Below are 21,151 nucleotides of genomic sequence, written 5' to 3'. Positions count from 1 at the left end.
TCAGATGATTTTGAACGGGATTCGCACCGCCATTGACCCTAAACTAAGGTTCAATCAGAATGGTTTTCAACAGAAGTGCACACAGTAATGCAAATATTTTGCTCTCCATAGAATCATCAAGGAAGTCAAGAAGAACAACCTGCCAACCGTGCTTACTTACATCGATTTTCACAAAGCTTTTGACTCCATTCACCAAGGTAAAATGCTGAAGATCCTGAAAGCATACGGAGTGCCAGACCATCTACTGAGAGCAATAGAGTCCAACTATACCAAAACCATGGCGAATGTTGTATCACCAGACGGAGAAACAGCAGTGTTCAAGCTCCTAGCTGGAGTGCTGCAAGGAGACACTCTGGCACCCCACATCTTTATAATTGTCCTTGATTACGCTCTACATCAAGCTACCAAAGATCATGACAAGTTTAGTTTTACCATAAAACCAGGACGAACCAAAAGGGTCAGACCAGTTACGCTCACAGATCTCGATTTTGCAGATGACATAGTCCTGCTCTCTGACCAGATGGAGGAAGCACAGCAGCTACTGACAAAAGTGGAAATTGAGTGCAATAAAGTTGGACTTCACCTAAATGCTAAAAAGACAGAGTACATGCTGTTTATCTGCGATGAAGGTACTCTCAAGACCGTAAAGAATGATACCATTAAGAAAGTCTTTGACTACAAGTATCTCAGGTCAAGAATGATGAGTTCGGAGAAGGACATAAAGATACGGAAGGCGCTGGTGTGGAGGGCTGTGAACAACATGAAGGAAATCTGGAAGGCGAACCTGACCAGAGGGCTTAAAAAGAGGATCTTCATAGCAGTCATTGAGTCCATTCTCACGTATGGATGCGAGACGTGGACACTCACCAAGACTATGAGAAAGTCTCTAGATGGTTGCTATTCATGAATGCTCCGGATGGCTCTTGACGTGAGCTGGCAACAGCACATGACGAACATCGAGCTCTATGACGACCTACCGATGCTTACCACTAAAATCAAGGTGAGAAGACTGCAATTAGCAGGGCACTGTCTACGGCACCCTGAGCTACCTGCCAGCCTAGTCATCATATGGGAGCCCAAGCATGGGAGGATGAATCCTGGGCGCCCCCCCCCCAAGACTATGGTCAACACGCTCCTAGAAGACAGCGGCGCGGCTAATGTAGATGAACTGAACACACCGATGAGGGAGAGGGAGAAGTGGAGAGTCCGTCATCGTGCCCGATGCTGGCCCCCTAGGCCTGAATCGACATAGTAGTAGTAGAAACCCAAGCAGACCAGTCACATAAATATGATGGCAACAAGAGCAAGTCTGAGGATGGATATCCTTTGGTGAATGACTCGGGTCCTTACAGCCCAAAGTTTTTTGAAGGACTTCCCCCTGATGGTATATGGAAATAACTTCACCAGGACTGTCTGCAGCTCAGAATTGCTCACCATACCACCTCAAGGGCAATTTAAGATAGTCATTAAATGCCAGCTCCTCTGGCAATGTCCAGATTGTGAAAAAAACAATTCAGATTATCTTTGCAAAATCTGAATGGTTCAGCCAACAGTATAGGCAGCTGGTAGTGAAGTGTGAGACTGGAGTACAGAAAATAGGTTTTGAACTAACTCAACAGAATTGCTGGTGATCGTTGACAACATGGTCTGCATGAAGGTCTGATTATATTTTCTCTCTCTAATTATTTATTAGTGCCAATCTAGTGACCATTCTTCCTTATCTCTCCAGTTCAATCCACCCAGCTGTTCCAAAAGATGAAATAGTACTGCAAACTGTGGGAATTCCTGGTACAATTCCCACCCACATCATAGATTGCAGCAGTAATGCAAGGTAGGGGTCAGGAAAACTGGAAAGACATGGAGCGTACTGGTTTTTGTCTGTGCAAGTGGATAAAAGAGCATTGCCTGATGATCACTGACCACGTGAATCGTGGGCACTTACCAAGTAGGTGGGTTTATTGCTAGCTTCTGAAGATCCATAAAGCTATTTATGAATAGCTCCACTGTTGTGGTTTAAAAATAGAAATGCAAGCTGTTTTCTTTAAAATTTCGTAACCAGAACACAGCTTGCTTTATATAGGCAGGTGACAGCTTTTTATAAATGTACTCCAAGTATACGTTTAATCTGTGAACCATTGTTAAGTCCCTATCAAGGGATAAGTGAGTATGATTATTAGCTTTCTTTTCAGTCATGTTGTTGTAGCATGCACTTTAATTTTTTGACCCAGATGAGAACACTGGAAATTTAACAAAAACAGTAAACTGGAAGCTATAATTGAATTTCAATTTGGTGTTAAAGGGCTGAAGGGGAGAATGATGTATTTATTAGTTGTTCCTCTGGGCAGCTGTTTAAATTTTAACATGAAAGGTATCATCCAAAATGTCAACCATTGCTTTGGGATATTAGCAAACCAGCAACCTTAATTTCAGCTCTTCAGCATTCAGTTTGTTTCTTAGTATTTATCATTTAATATTGCCTGTTGCCTAAAATCAGTCATGGTTAACCAGTGGTGATCTTTGCCTTTCCTTTGGGCAGCAATGTGTAGCTACAAAGACATATTTTGAGTGTCCTTTCTCTCAAGCTCCCCACGTAGGATGAATGATGTAGCTTTCCAAGCACGTGACTTTAAGCAGTCTGGAGAATGCTAAAAGCAGTTATATGGAATGCATCTTTCAGGAATCCCTCTGATTTCTTCACAATTGCCAGAAATACACATTGGCGACTTAGATTTTTTTTTATCCTCTTCTCACAAGATGTATTTGGATTTGCAGAATTTATTGATCATAAGCCACATTAATCCTTAATTATGCTGTCACAGGAATATAAAATGCTTTTGAGATAAGATGGTGGGCCATTTCTTTAAAGGTACTGTTCTCTTCCCCTGCTTTAGGACATTGGGCAGTATCCGAAAGAGTGCTCCTTGTTAGATTCAGAGGACAACCATTTGATTTAGCAATTATACAGGTATATGCACCAACAACAGATGGAACAAATGAGGATATAGATAAATTCTATGAGGAGCTTGAATAAGCAAAGAATGGATGCAAATCTCAAGATATTGTTATTGTCATGGGAGATCTAAATGCTAAAGTAGGACAAGGTGCTGATGGAAATACCATAGGAAAATTTGGACTAGGGGAAAGAAATGAAAGAGGTGAGAAATGGGTAGAATGGTGCAAGATGAATAATCAGGTCATTATGAATACCTACTTTAAAAACCATCCAAGACGCTTGTGGACCTGGAAAAGTCCAGGTGATAACACTAGAAATCAAATTGACTTTATTACTATAAACCAAAGATTTAGAAACTCAGTGACTCAATGCCAAACATATCCAGGTGCAGACTGTAATAGTGACCATAACCCAGTAGTATGTCATGTAAAAGTAAAACTTAAAAAACTAAAGAAGCAAAAACCTGAACCTTGACTACTTGCAATTAATTAAAGGAGAAAACTTAAGACACAAATTTACAATTGAAAAGTAAGGAACAGATTTCAAAGTCTAGAAATAGAATCTGTTGCAGGTGATAGCAATCATGTAGAAATGAAATTTAACTATCTAAAAGATGCCTTGGTAGAATCAGCAAAGTCAGTGATTCCTAAAAAAGAAAAAAGCACAAAGAATAAATGGATGAAAGATGAAATCAAAAATCTAATGGAAGAAAGGAGACAGAAGAAAGCAAATCCTATAGAATACAAGTCCTTAAATAAAAAAGTTAAAAGCTTATGTCAAAAAGCCGAAGAAGAGTGGTTAAACCAGGAATGTGAGCAAACAGAAAGATTTCTAATTACTGATCCAAAAAGGTTACATCAACAAATCAAGAGTATCACTGGTAAAAAGCTCCTCTGTTCTTCAGGTGGATGTTTGAAAGCAAAGGACAGTACCATTATCGTCCTTATGAACAGATGGACTGAGTATATTCAGGAATTGTTTGAAGACGATCGAGGTGAAAAACCAGAAATTAAGAAAAACATTGAAGATCCAAGTATTTTAAAATCTGAAGTTCGTAATGCTAAAAAAAAAATGAAGAAAGGAAAGGCAGCAGATCTTGATGAATTAGTAATAGAGCAAATTATTGCCCTTGAAGATTATGGAATTGAAAAACTTACTGATTTAATCAATGACATTTATGAGACTGAAATAATACCAGAAGAGATGAAAAAATCAGTGTTTATCACTCTTCCTCAGAAACCTGGAGCAATAGAATGTGAATTACATAGGACCATAAGTTTAATGAGCCGTATCACCAGGATACTTCTAAGAATTTTGATGACGAGCTAAAAGTAAGATACAAGCTGAAATAGGTAAAGAACAATGTGATTTTGTGAAGGACAAAGGTACAAGAAATGCAATATTGATGTTAAGGATACTATCAGAACGAGCTATTCAAGTGCAAATAGATTTGTTTGTTTTATTGACTACACAAAAGCATTTGATAAAGTGAAGCACAATAAGTTGTTTGAAACATTACAGAAAACTCTAGATCTAGATTTGAAAGACCTCTGCCTAATCAGAAATCTGTACTGGGAACAAACTGCCGCTATAAGAATAGATAGAGAAGTGAGTCAGTTTACGAAAATCAAGAGAGGTGTTAGACAAGGGTATGTTTTCTGCCCTGATTTATTTAATGTGTACAGTGAAACAATACTACAAAAAATAAGAGATATCTTGAGAATCAAAGTTGGTGGTGAAAACATAAATAATTTCAGATATGCAGATGACACTGTGTTAATTGCAATACGGAGGAAGAACTACAAAACTTAATTGATATAGTTGTTGAAGAAAGTGCAAAAATGGGTCTGTCTATCAATTGCAAAAAGACAATGTATGGTGATATCCAAAAAGAAGGAGAATCCTATCTGCAGGTGGAGAGTAATCGGGGAAGACACAAAACAGGTGCAGAACTTTTGATACTTAGGAAGTTGGGTGACATCAGATGGCAGGTGCGACATGGACATCAAAAGAAGAATAGGGATGGCAAAAGACACCTTTACGAGAATGAAGAGTATACTGACCAATACTAAACTAGGCATGACAACCCGCCTCAGAGTACTGAAATGTTATGTTTATCCAGTTGTTATATAGCTCAGAATGTTGGACAATATCTAGTAACATGAAGAAACGAATTGAAGCAGCGGAGATGTGGTTTTTGAGGAGGATGCAAAGGATATCATGGACGAAACGAATATCTAACGAGGGTGTCATGAACAGAGCAAGCACAAGAAGAGAAATAATGTATGAGATCATGAAAAGGTAACGTAACTTCATTGGATATGTGATTAGGAAAAAGGAGTTAGAATGCACGGTAATTATGGGAAAGATTGAAGGGAAGAAAGCAAGAGGAAGACAAAGACATGATGATGGAGACAGCAGCCAGAGAACTGGAAATGGAATACCAACAAATTGATCCACTTGACCCGAAACAGGAGCATGTGGGCCATGGCAGTCAAAGCTCAAACTGGGCATGGCACCTGATGATGATGATGATGATGATGATTCTCTTTCCCAATATTCAACTTGCATTGCATAAATGCAATATTACAGAACTGGTTAGATGTGCTGGTTAGTTGTAAAATATCCGCTTACTCCATATAAGTGACCAATAGAATCAAAGGGGAATTGGTGGGTGTGTCTGTGATGGAACAAATTTTTGGGAAACAAGGAAATAAAGAGTTGGGAATGACACTTGGGGGAATGAGTAATTCAAGTGAGGTTTCAAATTGTGATAGATTAGGTTGGTATTGATTCAGGTAAAGATGTTAATATAAGCTTCTATAAAGTAGCAACAGATTTATTGATAGAAATTCCACAAAACAAACAATTCAATGCTATTGCTCTTAGGGGTACAATATCCTCTTGTGTTGCTGGGTACCTACCATAGTAACTATTAGAACTATAAAACATGGCTAAATACTATTGACGGGCAGTTTGTAAGAGGCTTAGGTGGATGGAGGTAGACGAAGAAATTAGAGATGGGGAAATATGAGAGGTTTTGTAAGGATTATGTTATGTAAGGGAAAAATCTTATTGCAGCAGCATCACAGACACAGCATCCTATCAGCGTTCACAGGAACAACTTAAACATACATTATACACAATTTTTACAAGAAAACACAATTAGAACAAAAAATCAAAGGCCATTTTAGTGTAAAGTGGACATTGTGTTGCTTAACTGTAGTGATTAGGGTTTTTCCTGGATGCCAACTTTATATTGTAGGGTATTTAACTATGAGAGTGTTAAAACAATCACCAGGATTGGTGAAGTTGTGGACAGTAAAGGACTATCAGTGAATACTGTGGGATATAGATCAGTCACCAGATATGGGCAGGAAAGTGGTAGATGGAGCTTTGTTCATGCAAATGTGAAGTTGCACAATAGGAGGTCAATTAAAAGGAGAAAGTGTACAATAATGGCAGGCCCCTTAATAGTACTGCTGCAGCACAGAAAGATCTTGGAGTCCAGGTCCATACTTCAGTGCAAGTGGATAAGATGGTAAAAGTGGTGATGTTAAGTATCAGAGTAAGAAAGTCATGCTTCAGCTAAATGAACTTTAGGTAGACCACTCATGGAACATTATACAATCCTATTATAGGAAGCATGTATAGGAACAGGGTGCAGAACAGGATTACCAGGGTACAGCCTGGATTAGAGGGTATGGCCGATAAGGAAAGGTTAGACAAACTAGGGTTGTTTCCCCTGGAGCAGGGGTTCCCAACCTGTTCTATGCCATAGACCAATACCATTAAGCAAGGGGTCTGTGGACTTCAGGTTGGGAACTCTTGCCCTAGAGTATCAGAGGCTGAGAAGAGACAGGGTAGAGTATTTCTTAAGTTGAGAGGCATAGGTAGAGTAGACAGTCAAAATCTTTTCTACAGGGTAGAAATATTAAACACCAGAAGCATGCTTTTAATTTAGGAAGGTTAAAGGACATGTGCGGAGCAGTTTTTTTCTTCCCTTGCAGAGATTGACAGGTGCCTGGGATAGGTTACTAGAAGTAGTTGTGAAGTAGACAATTTGGTGGAGTTTGACGCTTTTAGATAGACACATGAATATGGAAGGATATGGATGAAGCACAGGAAAAGGACATTTAGTGTAAATTGGCATAAAATGGCTTGTCCAGTGTTCCATGTTCTAATCTTAAATTTCATTGTGCAAGTAGTCTGGCGTTTTCCTACTCAAAGCTATTCAGTGCGACTTCAAAGTGTGCATGTGTGGGCTGTGGATGAAGAATGTATTGTGCTGTGAAATGTTAGCTACCCCTATGATTTACTGAATATTTGTTGTTTCAAATTGCATGAAAGAAATGGTTACTTGAGTGTATTGCAAGAGGGTATTGTAATGTCCAAGTACCAATATTAGGGCATGTAAGAAAAAATAATGCAGTGAAAAAGAAATTTCACCAACACTTTTGGGAGTCTCAAGATGACAGTACTAGTGGGTTTTCACCATGGAAACAGGCCATTTGGCACAACTTGTCCTTGCTGACCAGTGGGCATCCTTGTTTATTCACAGCATTGTCAAGCACATGATCCATACCATTTCATGCCAAAGCAAGTCAAATATTCAAGACTTTGCATAAATTTCTTGAGGCACTGCATAGATGCAAAAACCCCTTATACTAAATCTTCAATTTAGTGTCAATATATCACCAAAAATAAAATTATTTCTTCTGATGTTACTAAAATAGATTATCTACTTAACACATTGTGAGGACTGACCATTTTACCATGGTTTTGAAACACTTTTTGTTTTTTTTTGCATCTGATTCAACTATAAGGCCTTATGACATAGGAGCAGAATTAGGCCAGTCAGCCCATGAGACTGCTCCACCATTTGATCATGGCTGATTTATTTTCCCTCTCAACTAATTTCTGTTGTCTTCTCCCTGTAACCTTTACCCTTAACGAATTAAGAACCTGTAAACCACTGCTTTAAAAATACCCAGTGACTTGGCCTCCACAGCTGTCTGTGGGAATGAATTCACCAACTTTTGGCTAAAGAAATTCCTTCTCATCTCTATCCTATAAGGACATCCTTCTATTTCTGAGGGTATGCCCTTTTGTCAGAGACTCTCCCATTATTGGAATCATTCTGGGGTCTATTTTGTTGTTATCAGTTAGTATCTCTGCAGACGATTTCATAATACTGCCTGTAAACACATCTTCTTTTGGCATTTGAAAATCTGGAATTTGTTTTTGATAGTATTTCATCAGATAGCCTGGTGTTTTGCTCACTTTGACTGTCAAAACATGGAGGCACCTTCATGAACTCCCACAGCCCCGATGACCCTAATGTTTCAGTCTCTGAGGTCAACGTGAGAGCGTCCTTCATGAGGGTGAACCCATGGAAAGCATGTGGCCCAGATGGGATATCTGTCAAGTACTAAAGACTTGTGCTGATCAACTGGCTGGAGTGTTCAATGATGTCTTTAACCTCTCCCTTCAGCAGTCTGACATACCCACCTGCTTCAAGTAGGTTTCAATGATACCGCTGCCTAAGAAGAACATGGTAAACTGCCTGGAAGATTGTCTTCCAATAGCACTTGCATTCAATGTGATGAAGTGCTTTGAGACGTCATGGATGAAACATATCAACTGCTGCCTGAGGAGTGACTTGGATCTGCTCCAGTTTGCCTAACTCACAACAGGTCAACAGCAACTGCCATTTCATTGGCTTTTCACTTAACCTTGGAACATCTGGACAGCAACAATGCATACATCAGGATGCACTTCATTGACTACAGCTTGGCATTCAATACTATCATCTCCTCAAAACTGATAAATAAACTTCAAGCCCTATGCCTCAATACCTCCTTGTGCAGCTGGATCCTCGGATTGGGAACAACATCCCTTCCACAATTTCCAGCACAGATTCTTTTTGTATTTGCAGAGTTTGTTTTTTTGCACATTGGTTGTTTGTCCTTTTGGGGGCATTCTCTCATTGATTCTGTTGTGTTTCTTGTATTTACTGGGATGCTTACAAGAAAATGAATATCAGGGTTGTATATGGTGACATATATGTACTTTACTTTAAACTTGTACTTTGGAGTTTTGCTTTGATACAATAGTTTGTAATGTTTGATCATACCTGAAGGAGAGTTTGGAGAGAGATTGGATTTTTTGTATTAATCACTGTATGGCTTCCTAATGAAGAGTTCAGGTACCATACCTGGGGATATTTGCATAAAAAGTAAGATTTTTATAAGTCAGGTCTCTCATAATCTGGAGGCACCTGTTATGAAATTAAATTCGAAAGAGATGTACGTCAATCTGAGAATGAGGCTTTCAAACTAAACAATGGGAACAATGAAGGTGTTAGAAGAGGTTATTGTGGCAGGTTAGGAAACTATTAAAGTTTGTGACAGTAGGCAAAATTACTGAAGTCATATTAAATGAGGAAAAGGTATAAAATTGTTTAGTTGAAGCATTAGGCTTAGGATAGCCAAAAAAATTGATAAAAAATAGGAAAATAGAATATGAAGGGAACTAAAGTGAATCAAAAATAGAGTGCTTCCAAAGAACAATTGTGATCCCTTTCAGAGAGAGACTTTTTTGATATAATGGGGAGTAAAGAAATGGCTAAGGAATTAAGGAGGCATTTCAAGTATGAACATTGATTTCCCTAACTTTTCGGAACCACTCTTCCCTCCCTCCACCCCCCTTTCCATTCCCCATTCTTGTTGCCCCCTCTGCCCTTGTTCTGGCATCTAGAGGCACTGTTTGTGTGGTATGCAGTTAGTTTTGTATGAACATCACTTGCTGTTTGTAAGCAATTTTTTACATCATTTCCTGCGTGGGATAATTTGGAATTCAACTTGAAGCACACACAGTAGAAAGACATCCATCTCCATCCACTCTTTATTTGCCCTTGAAATAGCAATATCTATGAGTCTTAAGCTTTCTTAATATTGGGAAACATTTGGTAGATGTACTTTGAGGTATTATTTTTATCGTTTATTACTATTAAGCTATCATTGCACCACAAGTTCACTGTGGTCTATATGACATAGTTACAGAATGTTGGTTAACACTGATTGTGAGAATAATCAATATTATCAGTATATTCAGGTGTGCAACCATTTTTCATTGAATTTAATATGTGTTTTACTTATCTTTCTGCAGTTTCTCAAGTTTTTTCATTAAAAGCCCTGAAGAAAGATTCCGTCTGGGTGTTAGGAAGTTGTTTAACTCCCTGCCTAGCTTTGTACAGTAAACACCTTCTCTTCTCAACTGCCCATCACTCACTTCTGGTTCCCCTCCTCTTTTCTTTTCTTCCATGGTCCATTGTCATCTCCTGAGATTCCTTCCTCTTCAGACCTTTACCCTTTCTATATATCACCTCCCAGCTTCTTACTTTATCCCCCTTCCCCTTCCCCTGGTGTTGCGTATCACCTGACAGATTCCTACTCCTTCCCTCTCCCAACCTCATTATTCTGGCTTCTGCCCCCTTTCTTTCCAATCCTGATGAAGAGTTTTGCTTGAAACCTCATCTATTTATTCCTCTCCATAGACTTCCTGAATTCCTCCAGCATATTGTGTGTGTATTTTGTATTTGTGGAAGAAGCCACAAAGAACTTTCAGAATATTGCATAATCAAGAGTACAATGAACTTGAGAAAATAATATGGGCGAAAAGATTTATTGTACAGGTCGACCTTCACTAATCTGACTACCTGTAATCCGGTTCCTTTGATAATCCGGCGCTGATTTCAAATTTTCTGCGCAACTGTTAATTTCAAATTTCACGGGCCACCGTACCAATCTGCTGCTCATTGTTTTGGTTGCACTAGATCTGTTCACGTGTTGGCGCGCTCTTTTAAGCACAGACAGGCGATTCCTGCTTGTTTTCCTGCATTTATTAATATCATTGGCTCTTTTTTAGCCCCAATTATGGGCCCAGTGAGCAAAAGAAATGCATCTCGTGCTGTGAAGCGAAAACACTGCACATTATTCATTAAAGATAAGGTTGAACTCTTGGAAAAAACTGGACAGTGGTGTATCGGTGAAAAGCTTGTGCAAGTGTTACAACATTGGCTCTTCCACAGTGTACAATATAAAGAAACAGAAGAAAAACTGCTACATTTTTTTGCTGATAGTAGCTCAAAGAAACAGATGTGTGTAAGAAAAACAATGAAAGATAGAAGAAGTTCGGAACTAGATAAAGTGCTGATAACATGGTTTTTAACCTGAGACTTTCTATTGACAGGTGAATTGCTGAAAGGATTAGAGCAACGATGTTTTATAACTGAGCAAGAAATAATGAGTGTTTATATGCTGCAGGATAAGCTAATCAGAGACAGACCAAAATATATGGAACAGCTTACCTTGGAAGATATGTTAAAAAAAGCTAGAAAAAGTGCAAATCTTCGACTCCAGTGCCATCAACTTCTGCTCACCCAGATGTGCTGCCACCAACATAGACAGTTTTTGAAGAAACTGTTGTGCCAGTTTCAGCACCAGTTCCTGATGCTTCATTCATTTTTCAAGATGAAGATGTTGATGATCCTGACAACCCCACACTTGCAGACATGTAACTTTGCCTGAAGGTTTATTAAACATCTCACTTTAGAAGCAGAAGTGTTCAACTTTTCTGGATAAGTTAATTCCTGTACATTTACCTATATGCTTTACTTTATCTGTGCCTGTACAGTATATTACTTTATTAAAATTTCACTTGCTACTTATTTAATATTTCTGTTCCATTATTATCTAACTTGTACTGATTTACATGATATTTTAAAGGTATGATGAGGCAGTTAGCTATTGCTTAATGTGATCCTTCTGTAATTTGGCATTTCCACTAATCCGGCACTCCTCAGGTCCCAATGGTGCCGGATTAGTGAAGGTCGACCTGTAAAAACGAATTATTCTTAAAGGTTCCATGTTCTAAAAGTTTGAAAGGCATGGCTGTTAGCAAAAGTTGGTGCCCTGATTATCATCTTCTAAATTCTTCATGTTCCAAAATGGCTGTTGCAGATTGCATGCTAGTAAATGTGGCTTTACTATTCAAGAAAAGGCATAGAGAGAAACTGGATAAATACTGATGTATTAGCCAACAGCTGAACAAAAGAATGTGAGCAGAGTTCAAAATTAAATTTAAGATGAAAAAAAGTTTGACCTATCTATTTACATTTGTTGAGGATGTATCTCATTAAACAAATGAAGAAGAACTAGTGGATATAGTGTAGTTGGATTTTCAGAAGGCTTTTGACAAGATCCCAAATCCAAGATTAGTGAAAAAGTTTACAACACCTGGAATTTGGGTAATATACCAACAAAAATTGAGAACTGGATAATATGCACAAAATCTTTGAAGTTGGTTATGTGCAAATCCTGCATTTCCATTAGACCATAAGACAAAGGAGCAGAAGTTAGCCATTTGGCCCATCAAGTCTGCTCTGCCATTTTATTATGAGCTGATCCATTCTCCCATTTAGTCCCACTCCCTTGCCTTCTCACCATAACCTTTGATGCCCTGGCTACTCAGATACCTATCAATCTTTGCCTTAAATACACCCAATGACTTGACCTCCACTGCCTCCCGTGGCAACGAATTCCACAGATTCACCACCCTCTGGCTAAAAAAAAAATTTCTTCGCATCTCTGTTCTGAATGGGCACCCTTCAATCCTTAAGTCATGCCCTCTCGTACTAGACTCCCCCACCATGGGAAACAACTTTGCCACATCCACTCTGTCCATGCCTTTCAACATTCGAAATGTTTCTGTGAGGTCCCTTCTCCTTCTTTTAAACTCCAAGGAATACAGTCCAAGAGCAGACAAACGGTCCTCATATGTTAACCCTCTCATTCTCGGAATCATTCTGGTGAATCTTCTCTGAACCCTCTCCAATGTCAGCACATCCTTTCTTAAATAAGGAGCCCAAAACTGCACACAGTACTCCAAGTGAGGTTTTACCAGTGCCTTATAGAGCCTCAACATCACATCCCTGCTCCTATACTCTATTCCTCTAGAAATGAATGCCTACATTGCTTTCGCCTTCTTTACCACCATCTCAACCTGGAAGTTAACCTTAAGGGTATCCTGCAGGAGGACTCCCAAATCTGGCTGCATCTCAGAAATTTGAATTCTCTCCCTATTTAAATAATACTCTGCCCGTTTATTTCTTCTACCAAAGTGCATAACCATACACTTTCCAACATTGTATTTCATTTGCCACTTCTTTGCCCATTCTCCCAATCTATCCAAGTCTCTCTGCAGACTCTTGTTTCCTCAGCACTACTAGCCCCTCCACCTATCTTTGTATCATCAGCAAACTTAGCCACAAAGCCATCTATTCCATAATCTACGTTTGTAAATCGTTGATGTACAATGTAAAAAGAAGCGGCCCCAACACAGACCCCTGTGGAACACCACTGATAACGGGCAGCCAACCAGAATAGGATCCCTTTATTGCCACTCTCTGTTTCCTGCCAATCAGACAATGCTCTATCCACGTATGTAACTTTCCCATAATTCCATGGGATCTTATCTTGTTTAGCAGCCTCATGTGTGACATCTTGTCAAAGGGCTTCTGAAAATCCAAATACACAACATCCACTGCATCTCCCTTGTCTAGCCTACTTGTAATTTCTTCAAAAAATTGCAATAGGTTTGTCAGGCAGGAAACCATGCTGAGTTCTGCCTATCTTGTCATATGCCTCCAGGCCTTCGTGCCTCAATCTACCATGAGGCAGCCACATGATTTGTTTTCTTCCCCTTTGTTGCTTGAAGGAAGAAGATTTGGACACTTAACTTCTCCCTGAGCAATACTCAAGAGACTAACCAGTAAAATTTAGCTGGTAGCTCACTGAAGGGATTTTGTCTTGTACATTGTATAGTATTCATTTGGTATTGTACTAAAATGTGTTTAACAAGCAGCAAATTAGCAGCTTCCATTTGTTCAGTAGCTAGCCCATGGTCAAAACTTGTATGAATTCTGTTGAGGGCTGTCCATTTTCTTTTAACTGAGGAGTAAGTAATGAGGTGTTTGTTGTCTGAATTGGATGAATTCTACTGTTCTTACCTGGACTGAAGTGTTTTTTTTGCCACAGTACAGATGTTAGCTGCTATTTTGTGGTGTGGCTGGTTTGTTTCAAAGTGATTTATGTCTTCATTTTTGCTTTTTGAATTGAGATTTCCTTTGCTTGTGATTATTTTTCTAGTAGAATTGCACTGAATGGTAGATAGGGACCTGCATAGTTAGGTAAAGTGGCTCAAGGTTCCCTGTCAGAGTCAGTTGGATATGGATTTAAGTGCATGTCTATGAACTTTGTATGTCAGCTGTAGGACTATACGAGGGAGTAGTATTCGGCAGCAAAGCATGTAAGGGTTAATATTGCATTGTGGAATATTTAGCTGTATTCCATGATATAGTAGTGTTTCCCTCTTTTTTATTTCTAGGCTAGGAACAGTGCAAGAGATATGGGAAGCATCCTAACATATTCAGCTGTTGACAAGAGGTCAAACGGGAGCCTCTAGGTCTTTCCCAATATGCCTTCTGTTCAGGTAGAATATTAACACAGCTGCTTCATTTTTCTCCTCTTCATATTCCTGCCAAGTCTCCATTCCCCTTTCAAGCTGGTATATAATGTCTTCCAAGGGTACAAGATCAAAGTTAATCTATTGAGGATTAGTTATTGAGGGATATGGATATCAAATTCTTCATAGCACAGAATAAGGAAAAGTTTTATTTTTTGTTGTTCAATAGCCTTAAATCCACTCACCACCACTTCTTAGTTCGCAATAATCATTGTGTTTGTTCCCTTCAGAACGAAGGATAATGAAATATTGACTGCATATTGTGTTGAGTAACACTGTAGGATTTGGAACTGCTGTTGTCTCTTGCAGTAGTTATCTATTGTGATTTATAGTAATTTTTATATCTTGTGCTGTACAGCTGTCACTAAACAGCAAGTTTCACGACATATACCAGTGATAATCTTGATTCTGATTCAGAAAAGGCCTGGGCAATTTCTGAAGTTCATCTATTGATGGTAACCACTGCAACCACAATGTGCTATTGCTGGAGGGAGTGAAGCTCAGAAGAGGTGGCTGGTGTTAAATTGGCAAGGTAACCGGAGGCTCAGGGTCACTCCTACAGACCGAGCACAGATACTCGGCAAAGCAACCTGCATTTAGTTACTCCAATGAAGGGAAGGCCATATCCTGAACACCAAGTACAGCTTTGACTGCATTTCATAAATTCTGGGCAATATTGGAGAAGGAGTTGGTTGCCTTTAATTATTAAATTGAGGGGCAAGGTTGCATAATTCAACTGCACAAAGTATATAATACGTTTTATTTGTAGTCCTATTCCCCAAATTGTGCATAGTTTAGCTCAAAATTTTAACTGCATTTTATCTGAAGCAAATTTCCTCTTTCTTGCAACTTTGATTCAGTAAGCGAAAGAATTTTTAAGAATCCAACACCTGTGAGCATGCTAGATATTAGCCTATGATTAATTCCAGCTGTTAGAGCATAGAAAAGAACAGAAACACGTGATAGGACAGGACAAAGATAAATGATCTTAAAATCTACATTTGAAAAATAACTTGTTTCTCCATATACAAGTGAAAATATTCCTGGCTAAAGTATTTCCCCAATGTTCCAGTTGACGCAATGTGTTGTGCTTCTGGGATTTGCGCCAGGATTCTGGATGAGGAAGTCGTTTATTTCTGTGAATAAAATCATTTTAGGGAGCTCTGGCAATCTTTTGAGAGAATTGGCAGAAATTTGCTCGTTAACTATGTTGATTATAAAGAGTACGTGCTGGGTGGAGCTAATTCTGAGTTTCCTGTGAAGAACACTGAGGATGGAATTTTGAAACTCAAAATTCTGTAGGTGGGATCAAAATGCGTTTGGAAATGGTGTTATAAACCAGATTCTTCAGATACTGTAAATCCAGAGTAATACACACAGAATGCTGGAGTTACTCACCTGGTCAGGCAGCATCTATGGAGAGGAATAAATAGTAAATGTTTCAGGCCAAGACCCTTCGTCTGGACTCTTGTTAAATAATTTAACCATTCTTTTGGTGCATCATGTTATATCTGGTGGAGCTCATCTCTGTTGAAAGTGTTACAGCTGTGCACTGGCTTTGAAATTTACAGCATCTTGTGAGAATTTACATCATCTTTCATCCTTTGGCATGAAAAGTCTTACACTGAGATATCCAGGCCGCAAATGCAGTCACTAGTTACAGAGATGACATACCTCTTGCACCAGATTCTAATAAGCAGGTTGATAGGATAGGTTCCATGACTTGGGGCTTGTAGCCATTGTTGCACTTTGTCCTTTGAGATATTTAATAACTTTGATTTGTATAGCACGTGGCCAAATAATGCAAGGTCTATGTAGATTCTGTTAAAGTCTGTCCATTTTCTTCAGCAGTAAGGTTTGTGATGAGCTATTTGTTGCTTGAATTATTCTTGTCTAGATAGAGTGTGTATGTCTACAACATACTCTTTTGTAGGCTGCTCTTTTGTGGTATAGTCAGTTTGTTTCAAATATTTTTGTGATTTTACCTGGTCTTTTGAATGGCAAGATTGCTGTTGTTCAGAATGTTTCCATCTTGAATGGCAGTAATTTGCAAATATTGGCCAGCAAAGTTAGCCACTCAGTTAAAGTGGGCTCAAGGCCCCCTATCAGACTGCATCGTGGCATTTAGCTGCTTATCTACGATATTAATGTGTCAGCTGCAGAACCGTGGGAGAGAATAGTCTTCTGCAACAGAGTATTGCAATGTGGAATATTTGGCTGAGTTCCCCATGATTAACCAGAAAAATTCTGGACCATGTTTTTCCCTTTGTTCTTTCATTTTGGAATGGAACAGTATATAAGAGGCCCATTTGGGATGTCCCCCATGTATTTAGATGTTGATTTGAGGGCAGATGGGAGCTCAAGTTCTTTCTCGATGTGCTTTGCATTCAAGTAGAATGTTGACTCTACTGCTTTATTTGGGTCGGGCCACAAGCACCATGTTTGGAAATAGTTATTTCAATAGGTGCAAGTCACTTGTGAGCATTCTGCTTGCTTTCTGTGACTTAGACTGATGCTGTTGTTAACAGCGCAAAATTGTTAGCATTGGTGTATGTACTGGGATATAGTCAAGGCACATCCACTGTGTAAATGTTGAAAAAGAGTAGCGTCGGTATTGATCCCTTAATGAAGCTGTTGATTTTTTTTGGAGTTTTTTTGCCAAGATAGGGATGGAATTTGCAGATATTGAAGCTGGATCACTTTTTATTGAAAAGCAAAAGAAAAACTGCAAATGGTTTAAATCAAAATATGAATAGAAAATACCGGAATTATTGACCTGAAATACTAAGTTTGTTACTCTTTTCACAGAAGCTGCCTGATTTTTCTGAGTAACTCCAGTATTTTCTGTCTTCTTTCAGTCAAAATTGAAATCTGTTTATTTCCTTTAGTTTTTGTCGAAGTATCACACCAATATAAAACCAAAGAATTGAATTTCTATCATAGTTCTCTCGAACAGAAGGTATTTTGGATGATTTATGAGATTGAGTGTGGACACTTGGAAGATCAGAAAGTAAAAGCGCATTACAAAAGGACGGGAATTGGTAAAGGAAACTTTGATAGCCAGGTTGTAGCAAATAAGAGTAGATGAAGGGAGTTGTATGAATATGACTTCACCACTGGACTAAAACCCTCTTGATACAGATTAACTTCAGTACCAGGGCCCCTCAATGCCACTTTCAATCAAATGCTACCTTCAAGCTGGATTCTGAAAGTGTCATCTCACTCCAGAATTCTGTGTTTTTGTCCATATTTGGGCTAAGGCAGATCTAGACAGAAATGATCATGATGAAATCCAAACTCTGCATCAATGGCAGATATCATTGATACTACTGTTAGTGACACCTTACATCACGTTGCTTATAATTGAAAGTAGGCTGATGGGAAGATAATTGAATTTGTCCTGCTTTTTGTGATTAGGACAGAGCAAGGGCAATTTTCCACCTTATTGGGAAGTTGCTATTGTAGCTGTTAGAATAATTTATTTAGAGGCATTAATGGAGAACAAAACAGCTTAAATGTTGTCTGAGCAACACACACAAAATACTGGAGGAACTCAGCAGACCAGGCAGGGTCTCCGACAGAAACATCGACAGTTTACTGTTTTCCATAGATACTGCCTGGCCTGCTGTGTTCGTGCAGCATTTTGGGTATGTTGTTTGGATTTCCAGCACCTGCAGATTTTTCTCTTGTTTTTAAATGCTGTCTGGTCCTCTTGGCTTTGTTGTATCCAGTTCGCACAGCTGTTTCCTGATTAAATGTAGCCTGAATTAAATTTGTTGAAGATTTTCAAATCTCAAAATAAAATGCAGCAATGGAGGATTGGTTTTGTTTACACGCTAGCCTATTTTAGTTGCCGAAATTTGTCTTTGTTTAATTAAATTTTAAAAAGCTGAAGGGATTGAATTCTTAATTAATGTGTTGAGAAAAAAAATCTGATTTCATATCTATGGCTAGAGCTGTTTGACTGCATTGACTGATTCATTGAGTGGAAGATAGTGGTGTGAAATCTCTTCTCACAAACTCTAGTAAACTGGTTGATGGGTATTTGAACTCATGCCAATTTAGAAATGTTCTGCTTTGTGTGAAAGGCTGCTATTATTGGTCCACAGACATTGATCATAATCCTACATCCTCTCGTCCCTCTTTCCAACCATCTACTGATGTAAGAATGTTCAAAGCAAGTCCAACTGCTGCACTGCCAGTTGAATTAGTTGCATAGTCCTGAATGTTGGTTTATATCATCTATAATGAGGTAGAACAAGAAGCTTGTTGTGCCTTGGTTTGGCTGGTTATGATTCAGAAAGCAAATAGATTTATGCATTATAGCTGACAGGCAGCCAAGCTGCTGGCAGTTAGCAGTGAGTTGAGCATCGCTTTGTGCCAGAATGAACAAGGTTGGTGTCTCATATGGCGTGACTTCTCACTTTTTTAAACCCACGTTGAATTTTTTTTACTCAGTTCAAGGAAAGTGGAGAAATTTTACAAAACGCCTCTTCATTGGAGATAAAGGAAAAAATCTTTCACTTCCCTTCCCAATTACTTATTTTCAAAAAGATTTGTATTTGTATGGTTTATTTCACATCTTCAAGAGTTAGCAAAGTTGTATTTGCCTGGTGAAGTATTACTGGTGTATATTATTTTACTGGGGAAATTTAGTTATTTCCCGTAGAACTGTGCAACTGTCAGTGGCCAGTTAAATTGATTGGGGGATAAAGATTCAGAGAGTTCCTTTGTTGTCCTTTGAATAGTGGCATCTTTCCATCCACCTCAGACAGCAGATTGGGTTCAGTTTTATGTCTTGTCCTCTGGTGGTGCTAGATTTATCCTAGACAGTTTTCTTTGATCATGTAGTGGATTCTTAACCCCTGATCTTTAGACTTGGAGGTAGGGATGCCAGCACTGAAGTAAAGCTGCTGATTCTTACATTGAACTTCTCAGCACGCAGTTTATATAATTTCATTTAGCATGTATTTGAAAGATTAAATTGTGTTGACCTTTCCTTTCCATAGACTTCTCTTTTAGAGGCATTAATTGGCTCAATGGGCATTAGGGACTGTGACTTTTTATCCATGAACTTAATGATGGCATCCAACAGTCTTGACGTGGAGATCATTATCCATTTTGGTGTTTGTCTTGTGGAGTAACAGATGCTCAGTTGCCAATTAGTTATCGATACTGTATAGCAGTCGAGCAGAACTTTTTTTTTTACTTTGCCCATCTCATCTTTTCACTCCTCCCTCCCCTTCCCACCCATTTCCCACCACCTTTCATTGTGGGTTGAATTCTTAGTTGATTGAAATAAAGGCAGGTCTGGCTTTGTACTGCAGCTTCTGAACAGTAGCTTCCATGTTCTTCAGTACAGTGAGTATTCTTATTTTTGAGCAAAAGGCTGAAATATTCTTAAAATCTTGAAGCTACATTTAACTATTTGAAGGAAAGATCGAAATAAACCAAGGTTATAAGCATTAAATTCTAAACTCTATTATACGTTCCTCTTCATTGAAGGTGAAAGAAGCTGCCTGGTAGGCTAAAAGGTTATATATTTCACTGTTAGTTCCAAACCTTTATGTTGTCTCTTCCATTTTAATGGCTTCCACTATTAGCCCATCTTCCAATCATGCCCATATTTAATAAACAGTTTCCTTTAATTCCTCTGCCACTTTGGAATAGAATCTAAATGGGATTAAAGATTCCCGTTGAATACTAGCATTAACAAGTTTATGGTTAATTCAAAGCCTGTCAATTCATTTGTAGTTCATCACAAAGTGCATTGGAAACAACTACATTTGAAATTTAGAGATGATTTTTGCTAATACCAATTCAATTGTGAATGATAGCATCACAAAATATCGATTTGATTTCTTTATGACCTCTGAGATGGCGTTTGAGATCAAACATTCCATTGTCATGAAGTTTGAAAATAATTGCTGTTTTAGGGACGGTTATTAGGAGTTCCACACATGTTAAACTACTTTGTCAATCTAATTCTATACCACTCCATGCTGTCTCTGTTCATGATCAGATATGAGCTAAGGGAGACAGCAAATGAGGTGCCCCATTACAATGGGAAAAGTGGGGTTAGGACCTAGAGGATTTCAGCTCACAATAACTAAGTAATAACTCCTGCAAGGGCTTTCAGACAGTGTTATAAATAAATACAAACTAAAAATACGAAAGGATGTACATTGTTCAATAAAGTATCCTTGGGCATGTATTAATAGAAGTGATTCCTTGTCAATTTCTAGTGGCCTCCTGCAGTGAAACTAGCAGTCTGTGTTCTTAAGAGCAACACACATCAAAGTTGCTGGTGAACGCAGCAGGTCAGGCAGCATCTCTAGGAAGAGGTACCGTCGATGTTTCAGGCTGAGACCCTTCGTCAGGACTAACTGGAGATGCTGCCTGGCCTGCTGCGTTCACCAGCAACTTTGATGTGTGTGGCTTGAATTTCCAGCATCTGCAGAATTCCTGTTGTTTGTATTCTTAAGAGGCAATGTTCTCTGATTACAACTGGAAGGTGAATGGAAGTGGGATTTTTCCCACTGAGAGCATTTTTTCTGATTGTCAACTTTTAAAAACAACCCCTTAAGTGGTTCTTTAGTTCCTCACTATGTA

The 21,151-nt window shown here is 38.7% G+C and overlaps 1 protein-coding gene across 7 annotated transcripts in view; it reads left to right on the top strand.

The window, feature by feature from the left end:
• The window catches only part of raph1a (Ras association (RalGDS/AF-6) and pleckstrin homology domains 1a), a 197,605-nt gene that overhangs the window by 52,957 nt on the left and 123,497 nt on the right, over positions 1-21,151 (top strand). Inside the window, exon 1 of one of the 7 annotated variants that reach the window (XM_063051744.1) lies at positions 1,764-1,945. The exons of the other annotated variants lie outside the window; for them this stretch is intronic. The gene's annotated coding sequence lies outside the window, so the exon portion shown is untranslated. Of the gene's footprint in view, positions 1-1,763; positions 1,946-21,151 lie in introns of those variants that run through there. 7 annotated transcript variants of the gene reach the window in all.

The sequence above is a fragment of the Mobula hypostoma genome, chromosome 6 (genome assembly GCF_963921235.1).
Source record: "Mobula hypostoma chromosome 6, sMobHyp1.1, whole genome shotgun sequence".
Taxonomy (NCBI): domain Eukaryota; kingdom Metazoa; phylum Chordata; class Chondrichthyes; order Myliobatiformes; family Myliobatidae; genus Mobula; species Mobula hypostoma.
This window is presented reverse-complemented; position numbering and strand designations above follow the sequence as displayed.